Source organism: Phragmites australis, chromosome 19, assembly GCF_958298935.1.
Source record: "Phragmites australis chromosome 19, lpPhrAust1.1, whole genome shotgun sequence".
NCBI classification, from domain to species: Eukaryota; Viridiplantae; Streptophyta; class Magnoliopsida; order Poales; family Poaceae; genus Phragmites; species Phragmites australis.
Window position 1 is genome coordinate 355652 of NC_084939.1, and position 10650 is coordinate 366301.

Sequence of the window (10650 nt, forward strand, 5' to 3'; positions counted from 1 at the left end):
AGTACTGGCTGTAGCATCTAGGCCCCTAGGTAAGTGGTAAGTGTTTCGGTGATTAATGACAACCATATTACTGTGACTAACAATTTGTTTTGAAGGGAATCAAAAATTCAGTATACAATGACATTTGGTTAATCTTGGTCCCTAAAGTGCTTATATGGACAATCAAAGGATATATGCTTTAAGACTAAGGATCTTCTAGTTCTAAGTGTCACAAAGGAGATGGAGGATACTTAGAGTAGTATAGGTCTCCTTTTCTTTTTGTCTTTTGACCGTACTATAAAGGGGGGCTAAAAGTAGTAGCTTGACTTAGTGAGTCTAGACGTAGATGATGCACACTTGTTAAATTCTAGCACTAGGTAGAGCATACAAGTCCATGGTGAAGCTGTCAAGGAATTAGAGCTCAAAGAGAGTTGAATTGGACAAGCTCACAAAACATTTATTCACCGGATTATCCTCTGATGGATGTCTAATACTCACCGGATAAACACTAATTGAGGCATCCGAATTATATGAAAAATTTCAGAAGTGTTACACCGGAATATCCGGTGATGAAAGTCCGGTGACCACCGGAGCTTTTCCAGCAGAGAAAATTTTCGGAGAAAAACAATTTTGTACCCACCGGATTATCCGGTGAATGCATAATATGAACACCGGACTATTTCTTGCAGAGAGCATTGCTTCGGGCCACAGTGGAAAATTACGTTCACAGGATTATCCGGTGACTTAGCTGGCAGACCACCGGAGAAATGTTGTGAAGAAACTCAGACAAATTGAACTCACCGGATTATCCGGTGCTAGCAAAAATATCACCGGAGTATTTCTTGCAGAAGGTTCTGAAATTCGAAGGGTCGGGTGAGTTGTACTCACCGGATTATCCGGTGTTGACTGTTGTTCACCGGAGTTTATCACCAGACAAATGTTGCCGTGCAACGGCTAGTGACAGCTGGCTCTGGGTTTGAACCCACCGGACTATCCGGTGATCTTAAGGATATAGCCAGCGGATTATCCGGTGATTGCAGTAAAATGAGAGTGGTTAGTCAACGGCTAATTTTTTATCTCTAGGCTATAAATACCCACTCAGTTGGTTTCAACAGTTGCTCTTGCGACCCTGTAGCAGCTCATACACTTGGTGTGTCATTTAGAGGCAAGAGAGGGAGCACTTGTGTCCATTTTAAGTTCTTAGTTGAGGATTAAGGACTTCTTTGAGTGCTTGGAGAGTAACAAGTGTGCATCTAGCTGTTGTCTAGGCTTGGTCTTTGTCAAGTGAAGCTTGAGGCTTGTTACTCTTGGTGGTTGGCAACACCTAGACGGTCTTGGTGATCGGAGGATTTCTCGGTGAGCTCTTGGAGCAATTGTGGGAGCCCCGGAAAAAGAGGATGTACTTGGTTTGATACCCGCCAATCCGGAGATGGAGAAGGGGTAATCAAGAGGGAGCACTTGAGCCTTGGTGACTCAAGGGGGAGCGACATCCTTGGTGGATGCTCCAACGAGGACTAGGGGGAAGTGTCAACTTCTCGAAACCTCGGAAAAAAAATCGGTGTTGTCTTCTCCAACTCTTTACTTTCTTGCATCTTATTTTGAGCTTTGTTATTATTGCAAGTTCTTCTTAGGAATTGTCTTTCTTAGTTAATTCTTGCGTGGTAGCTATCTTGTGCTAGTTAAAATTCCTTACTTGCGTTTCTTATAAGTTTTATTTGGTCAAGCAGTAGTTAATTAAAAAAATAATAATATCCCAATTCACCCCCCCCTCTTGGGCTATTCGATCCTTTCAATTGGTATCAGAGCCACGTTCTCTTGATAGGCTTAAAATCCTAGAGAAATGGCCCCGGGGAGCGGAAGTAGCGTGCCAAGGTTCGAGGGAAAGAACTTTGCGTATTGGAAAGTTCGCATGGCGAGCTATCTAGAGGCTATTTCCCCCGAGTGTTGGCAAGCAACCTCCGTTGGGTTTGAACAACCTTTTACCGAACAAGAAGTTAGGTGGAATGCTAAGGCTAAGAATGCTATATTTGAGGGAATTAGTGAAGAAGTTTTCTCTAGAGTTAGAAGTAAGGAATTCGCTCATGACATTTGGGTCGCTCTTTGTGAAATTCATGAGGGATCTAGGAGAATTCGTGAAGAAAGATATCATGTGCTTATGAATGCTCTAAATCAATTCAGGATGTTTCCAAATGAATTATGCAATGACATGTATTCTCGTATGAACATGCTTGTGGAAGAAATCAATTCTCTTGAACTCACTCAATTGTCCGATGGAGATGTTATTCGTAGGATCTTGATGGTACTTCCCAAGCCACAATACAATATTGTTATATCTCTTCTTCATGAAAGAGACATCAATGACATGACCATCACAGATGCCGTTGGAAAGATATGTGCGCATGAAATGTTCTTGTTTGGAGATCATGAGTCCTTATCCAAGAAAAACCTTACTCTCAAAGCAAAGATGGTCGGCAACAAGAAGAAGAAGATCAAGCTTCCTTCATCATCAAGTGAAAGTGATGAAGATGACGATAATGATGAACATGATGATGATGACTCCGACACCGAGCTTGCTCTTCTCATGAGAAGAACCACAAGGATGATCTCTAAGTTTCAAAAGAAGGGCTACAACTATGATCCCAAGAAGAACAAATTTCGTCCGAAGAAATTTGACAAGTTCGGTGGTGGAGACAAGAAGAAGTGCTACAATTGTGGTAATCTTGGTCACATATCATATGATTGTCCTCATCCTGACAAGAGAAACAAGAACAAGTCCAAGAAGCTTGATGCAAGTGAAGATGAGGACAAGTACAAGAAGAAGGATCAAGATAAGAAGAAGAAGAAGCTCTTTAACAAGAGAGGTGGAGGACGTAAGGCCTATATTGTTGGTGAATGGGTCTCCGGTGAGAGCTCAAGTGATGACTCAAGTGATAATGATGACAACAACTTCGCGGGTCTCGCAATCGTCAATGATGATCCACCTCTACCTCCACCACCTATGTGCCTCATGGCAAAAGGTAACAACAAGGTGAGTAGTGAGGAAGATGATAGTAGTGATGATAATGGTCTTTCTCCTAATGATCTATCTAAGCTAATGAATGACTATGCTGCTATCATCAAGAGGCAAAAGGCTAAAATCAAGTTGCTTGAAAATGCTAACTCCATGCTTAGTTCTAAACATGATGAGTTGCTCACTAAACACAATAATTTGCTTGGAAAATATGATGAAGTAGTTGAATCCAACAAGTCTCTTAAAGCAAGTAACTATAAGCTAAAACTTGAGCATGATGGCCTAATATACAAACACCAAGAACTTGAATATGCCTATGATGCCATTGATCGTAGCTTGGATGAATTGGTTGATAATGATGTAGTTAAGGTCAATGCATCTACCTCTTGTGATGATCTTCTTGATATATCATGTGATATTACATCATCATCTAAGACTAACCATGCAAGGGAGCAAGAGCTTGAAAGTGAAATTGCAAGTCTCAAATCTTGTGTGGCCCGGTTGACTAAGGGGGAGTACAAGCACAAGAAAATCCTCATGATGAATGCTTTGTACTACAACAAGAAAGGACTTGGATGCTTCCCCAACCCGGTAAAAAGGGTCATAAAGACACCGGAGATCAAGAATTGTTTCATCAAGGAAGTTGGTTCATATTGCCAACATTGTCAAGTCACCGGACACCACACAAGGGAGTGTCCAATTCCTACCAAACCTCTCCCTATTTTGCCTTCTAAATACAAGTCCACATTTAATGATCATCATTTTCTATTGCATAAGCTTAAGAATGGTAAAATTATGGTAAAATTCATTGGAACTCAAGCTAAGGGCAAACTTCCTAGGCAACTTTGGGTGCCTAAATCTCTTGTATCTCACATAAAAGGTACCAAACTTGGTTGGGTACCTAAACAAAAGGCTTGATCACATGTGTGTAGGTGAACTACAAAGCCGGTGGAAAACATTGGGTGCTTGATAGCGGATGTACACAACATATGACCGGCAATGTAATGATGTTCACCTCTCTAGAAGATGAAGTGGATAATCATGATAAAGTCACTTTTGGTGATAACTCTAAGGCAAATGTGGTAGGTTTGGGTAAGGTGGCTATCTCAAAAGATCTCTCTATTTCCAATGTTCTTTTAGTAGAATCACTTAGCTTCAATCTACTCTCCGTAGCTCAACTATGTGATTTGGGTTTCACATGCTTGTTTAGTGATGTTGATGTTATCATAACGAGTAAGTAGCATAATGACCTAATATTCAAAGGATTTAGACATGGGAATATCTATCTTGTGGATTTTTCCTCTAATGATGCTAGCTTGACTACATGTCTCTTCACCAAGACATCTATGGGTTGGCTTTGGCATCGTCGGCTTGCACACATTGGGATGAGCCAACTCAAGAAGGTATTCAAAAATGGGAAGGTGGTTGGTGTGAAGGATGTGGTTTTCGAGAAGGACAGGTTGTGTAGTGCGTGTCAAGCCGGAAAACAAGTTGCAAGTCCTCATCCATACAAGTCCATGATGTCTACGTCAAGACCCTTGAAACTTCTACACATGGACCTCTTCGGACCAACTACCTACAAAAGTCTTGGTGGTAATTTATATTGTCTTGTCATTGTTGATGATTATACAAGATATACTTGGACTTTCTTTTTAGATGACAAAGGAAAGACCGTTGAAATCTTCAAGAAGTTCGCAAAAAGGGCTCAAAATGAGTTTGAGTCTATACTTGTGAAGATCCGGAGTGACAATGGGACGGAGTTCAAGAACACTCAAATTGAAGATTTTTGTGAAGAAAGAGGCATCAAACATGAGTTTTCATCAACCTACACACCTCAGCAAAATGGCGTAGTAGAGAGGAAGAACAAGACCTTGATTACACTTGCAAGAGCAATGTTAGATGAGTATGGTACTCCGGAGAAGTTTTGGGCGGAAGCAATCAATACGGCATGCCATGCTTCTAACCGAGTCTACCTCCATCGACTATTGAAAAAGACGCCATACGAGCTTCTTATTGGGAGAAAACCCAATGTCTCCTACTTCCGGGTGTTCGGGTGTAAGTGTTTTATCTACAAGAAAAAGGAACGCCTAGGCAAGTTTGAAAAACGTTGTGACATTGGTTTTCTTGTTGGCTATGCATCAAACTCCAAAGCATATCGAGTATTCAACAATGCCACTGGTTTTGTTGAAGAAACTTGTGATGTGGAGTTTGATGAATCTAATGGCTCCCAAGGAGAGGATATTTCTTGTGATGATGTAGGTGATGAACCCTTGAGAGATGCAATGAAGAATATGGCAATTGGGGATATCAAGCCTAAGGAGGACGATGAAGATGTACCCTCTACTTCAATACCACACACCTCAATGCCACCACAAGTTGATAAAGAAGAAGACAAAGATGATCAACCACTTCCATCACATGATGTCCATATCTCTCAAGAGGAAGCTCAAGCTCAAGCTAAAGATGTTGGATCACCACAAAATACACCTCAACAACCACAAGTGAAGCATACACATATTTCCAAGGATCACCCGATTGACTTGATCATTGGAAGTCCATCTAGGGGAGTACAAACTCGCTCTCGTCAGTGTGCTTCATTTTGTGAACATTACTCGTTTGTCTCTTGTTCAGAACCCACACATGTAGATGAGGCTCTCACTGATCCTGATTGGGTGATGGCAATGCAAGAAGAACTCAACAACTTTACTCGAAATGAGGTATGGATACTTGAGGAAAGGCCTCAAGACAAGAATATAATTGGAACAAAGTGGGTCTTTCGCAACAAGCAAGATGAACATGGTGTGGTGGTACGCAACAAGGCAAGACTTGTCGCACAAGGCTTTGCACAAGTTGAAGGTTTGGATTTTGGCGAAACATTTGCTCCCGTGGCAAGGCTTGAGGCCATCCGTATCCTTCTAGCATTTGCTTCACATCATAACATAAAACTCTATCAAATGGACGTGAAAAGTGCATTCTTAAATGGCCTTATTAATGAACTCGTATATGTTGAACAACCCCCCGGTTTCAAAGATCCTAGATATCCTAATCATGTTTATAGGTTGGTCAAGGCACTTTATGGTCTCAAGCAAGCCCCACGAGCTTGGTATGAACGCCTACGTGACTTCCTCATCAACCAAGGATTCAAGATCGGGAGGGTGGACACCACATTGTTCACAAAGATCATCGACAATGAGCTTTTCTTGTGTCAAGTTTATGTTGATGATATAATATTTGGTTCAACTAACAAAGAGTTTTGCAAGAAATTTGGTGATATGATGTCTAAGGAGTTCGAGATGTCGATGATTGGCGAGCTAAATTACTTTCTTGGATTCCAAATCAAGCAATTAAAGGAAGGGACATTCATCCATCAAGAGAAGTACACGAGAGATATCCTCAAGAAGTTTAAGATGGAAGAGTGCAAGCCAATCAAGACCCCCATGCCTACAAATGGACATCTCGACTTGGATGAAACGGGTAAATCGATTGACCAAAAACTCTATCGTTCGATGATTGGGTCACTCCTTTACCTTACCGCATCTAGGCCCGACATAATGTTTAGTGTATGCATGTGCGCTCGTTTTCAAGCTAATCCTAAGGAATCTCATCTTGGTGCGGTAAAAAGAATCCTTAGATACCTAAAGCATACACCTAGCATAGGCTTGTGGTACCCAAAAGGCGCTAGTTTCGTACTGCTTGGATACTCGGATTCGGACTTTGCCGGATACCGTGTGGATCGCAAGAGTACTTCGGGTGGGTGCCACTTGCTAGGGCGATCCCTAGTCTCTTGGAGTTCTAAGAAGCAAAATTCAGTAGCCTTGTCCACAGCTGAAGCAGAATACATTGCCGCCGGAGCATGTTGTGCTCAAATCCTCTATATGAAGCAAACCTTGTTAGACTTTGGTGTTCGTCTAGAGAAGGTTCCACTCCTTTGTGATAATGAGAGTGCCGTAAAAATTACTAACAATCCCGTTCAACACTCCCGCACAAAGCACATTGATATCCGTCATCACTTTCTAAGAGACCATGTGGCAAACAATGATATCTCTCTTAGTAGTGTTCGATCGGAAGATCAACTGGCGGATATCTTCACTAAACCTCTAGATGAAGCCACTTTTAATAGATTACGAAATGAACTAAATGTGATCGATGCTTCTAATGTCATTTGATACCTTGTCATATAGATGCATTCATAATAGGACCTTGTCTAACCTTCTCAAGGTAATGGTGGACATGGGTTTTGCTTGAAATGGTAAGTCACTAGTTCTTCTCAAGGCATGTTGTTGGGTTCACCATGAAGAAGCTTGAGAAGGGAAGTAATATGACAAGATAGATTAATTTTACGCTTCGCATTCACATGTCATATAATATGCACTCATGTCTACTTTCATGCATATGTCTTACATTGCTTAAGCATTGGTGGTAGAGAGATCACAAAGGAGAATATCACTCTTTGAGATTATAGTTCGCTCTCAATGTGAACGTACACTTCTAAAAGTGTGATTAGAAAGATATAAGTGCTTAATGCCTATTGAGTCATGTCCTAGCGAATTTAAAGCCTTCATCTTTAAGTTCATAGGAAATATGGCTCAAATATTTCCTTGGTGTTTTCTACCATCTTCTTTGGCTCTTATTTGATTATTTCAAAAATTATATATGTTAGAGCCTTTTTGGCAAATATTTGTAAATGAGAGTTTGAGAGGGTAAGGGATTCACTCAAACAGGTCCAAATATGTGTTTATGTTGAGTGGTTATTTGAAACTTGGACTCAGTGAGAGAAATTAGTTCAGCCTGGTTTTTCTCATATCACCGGATAGTCCGGCGCTCCTTTCATTTTACCAGCGGAATATCCTGTGATCTCTGTCTCAGATCAGTTCAACCATGGCAATGGTCCGGTGATCAGTTAGTTATCAGCGGACATTCCGGTGCTCATCAGTTCAGTGAACTTCAAAATCTTAACATAAGTCCGGTGATGTTATGTTGTGATCAGCGGAAAGTCCGGTGAGTATAATAGGTTTCGGCCTTCAAAAATTTAGTTCTGCAAAAATTAGTCCGCTGTCTTTTCCTGGTGATCAGCGGAATATCCGGTGAACAGAATATCCGGTGATGTCATCCGGTGCTAAATATAAGCTCAGCGGAACATCCTGTGAACAGAAGATTTCGGTCTCTGAAATTTGGTTCTGCAAGAATTAGTCCGGTGGTCTATCCGGTGCTCTCTGTTTCCTCCACCGGATTATCCGGTGCTTTCAAAAAACTGCGGGACCCACCTGTCATATATGTCTTCCCGGTCGGCCGGCTCTCTCGTTTTTTCTCCGCCGCTCGGACGTCCTCGCGCCACCTCGCCGACTCACCGCCTCCCAGCTCCCTAGCACCGCCGCCGGAGTCGCGCCGTCCACCGGCGCCACCAGGTTGCCAGCGCCGGCTCGTCGCCCGTCGTTGCCCCGAGCTCCCGCGCGCAGAGCCGCCTCCGCCGTGCCCCACTCACCGCCGCCGCCCCTCCTGCGCCGCCGGCCATCGTGACCACATCACCGCCACCTCCTCTCTCTCTCCTTCATCGTGGTGAGCACATTTGTGGCCGGTGTACTCAAATTGATGAAGCCCTAGATCAAATTCATACAATTGTGTGCCAAAATTCATGAAATTTCTTCAAAAATCAAAGCAAATTTGATCCAATTTGTTGCTATTCCATCTTTTAGACATGAATTGAGTACATGATAGTCAAAATTGCGCATAATTTGGCCAAATTCGTGATTATTCAAGACAATCCATGCAAATTTCATTCAAATTCATGTAAATTTGAGTCAATTTCTCTCAAATTTGTGATCATTCAGTTTCAGTTGACATAAATTGAGAGCATGTTCATCAATTATGCGTCTTCCTTGTTAAATCCGTTGACTTTAATACAAATTTGCCTCAAATTCATGTCAAATTAGATGAATTTTGTCAAATCTTGCCTCTTGCCGTGATCAAATCAAGAAATTAGCTTCATCTCCACCTTTTCATCACCTACTAGGGCATGTTCATCTGTTTGTACCATATATCGCTCATTTCACTCAAATTCAAGCAAAATCGTTCACATTTGCTTCAAATTCATGCCTATTTTGATTAATTTGCCCAAATTCAAGTCTTACTCTATGCAATTGATCAATATCTATTGTCTCTTGCCTATATCCATAGCATGATTGTCTCAATTCATATCCATCCATGCTTAGGGTTCCGTTTAGGGTTAATTTCATTCGAAATCTTAAACCCAATATGATCACTCATCTCTATTTCACGTTGCATCTGTCAGATGGGTCGTAATCGCAGTGACAAGGGCAAGGGCAAGGCAATTGAGCAGCCGAAGCAGAAGAAGTCAAAGACTCAGAAGGAATGGGACAGAGCGCTTGCTGCTGTTGATGCCTACAACAGGCAGGAGGGTTTTGTGATCAGAGATGAGACCACCCCTCCTACACGCCGTTCCACCCGCACTCGTGCTTCCGGGAGGTCAGGTTCGACGCCTTCCAGCCGGTCAGGGGGCCGGAAGAGGGTTCGCCAGGAGCTAGAGGCAGTAGAGACACAGCAGCAGCAGTTCGAGCAGTCCGAGCAGTCTGAACAGCAGCAGCAGTCCGAGCAGTCTGAGCAGCAGCCTCCAGCTCAGGGAGAGGTCCGTTTGCTTGATCTCACGTCCTGCAAGGGTCCGAGGATCAAGAGGCTAAGATTCGTACCAGTCGAGGAGTGGTTCCCTGAGGTCAGAGAGGAGGGGATTGATCCCCGGTTCTGGACAGTGGTACAGGAGAGCTTCTATTGCTCATTTGGCAGGAAGAGCGTTCAGTTAAGCCAGCACAGGACGCTGAGATGGGAGTACTTGCAGTCAGCTGCAGGGGGAGCAGATGTGAGACGACACTTTGATGCATTCCCCGGTCTCACCGCTCTCCTCACTCAGGTGGACAGATATGTTGGGGATTGGGTCAGAATATTCTATGCGACAGTATGGATCGCTCCCGACAGGTCGTTCATTCAGTTCATGTTTCAGGGAGAGGTCTACAAATTGTACCGGGCAGATATGCTCGAGGCTCTGAGGCTTCAGGAGAGTACCAGATTCTTGCATGAGGTCGTTCATCCGAACGCTCATCCTCCTCGTCGTCCTCTGACCGGTGGCGTTTTCCCGACGGATGACGAGATCCGTCTGTTGTTCAGGTCGCCCTTTCCTCTAGGTTCACTGAGACTGCCAGAGATGCTGACTCCGGAGGCGAGGGCAGTTCACTTTGCACTCAGACGCAGCCTGTTGCCTAGGATCGGGAACGCAGAGGCTATCACCAGTATCCAGCAGTGGTTGCTCTTATCTATCCTCACTCATCAGCAGTTCGACATTTTAGATCTCATCTTGTGTGAGATTGAGGATAACATAGCAGAGGGTCTGGGCAGACAGCAGCCATTCGCGCATTTCATCTCATATTTGTTGGCTCGCTCGATTCATTATCCAGAGCATCTTGGCGTCTACCAGCGATCCCCGAAGCGATTCCCGGACTATATTCCTAGCGCTCCGACGGACAGACGTCGCGGACAGCGTGCTATGGCGCAGGCTCAGCGGCAAATCCCAGCAGAGGAGCGAGACAGAGTTGCCGCTGAGGACCAGGCCCTTGCAGAGGCCGAGGCAGAGCTACCTCATGCCTTCATAGACT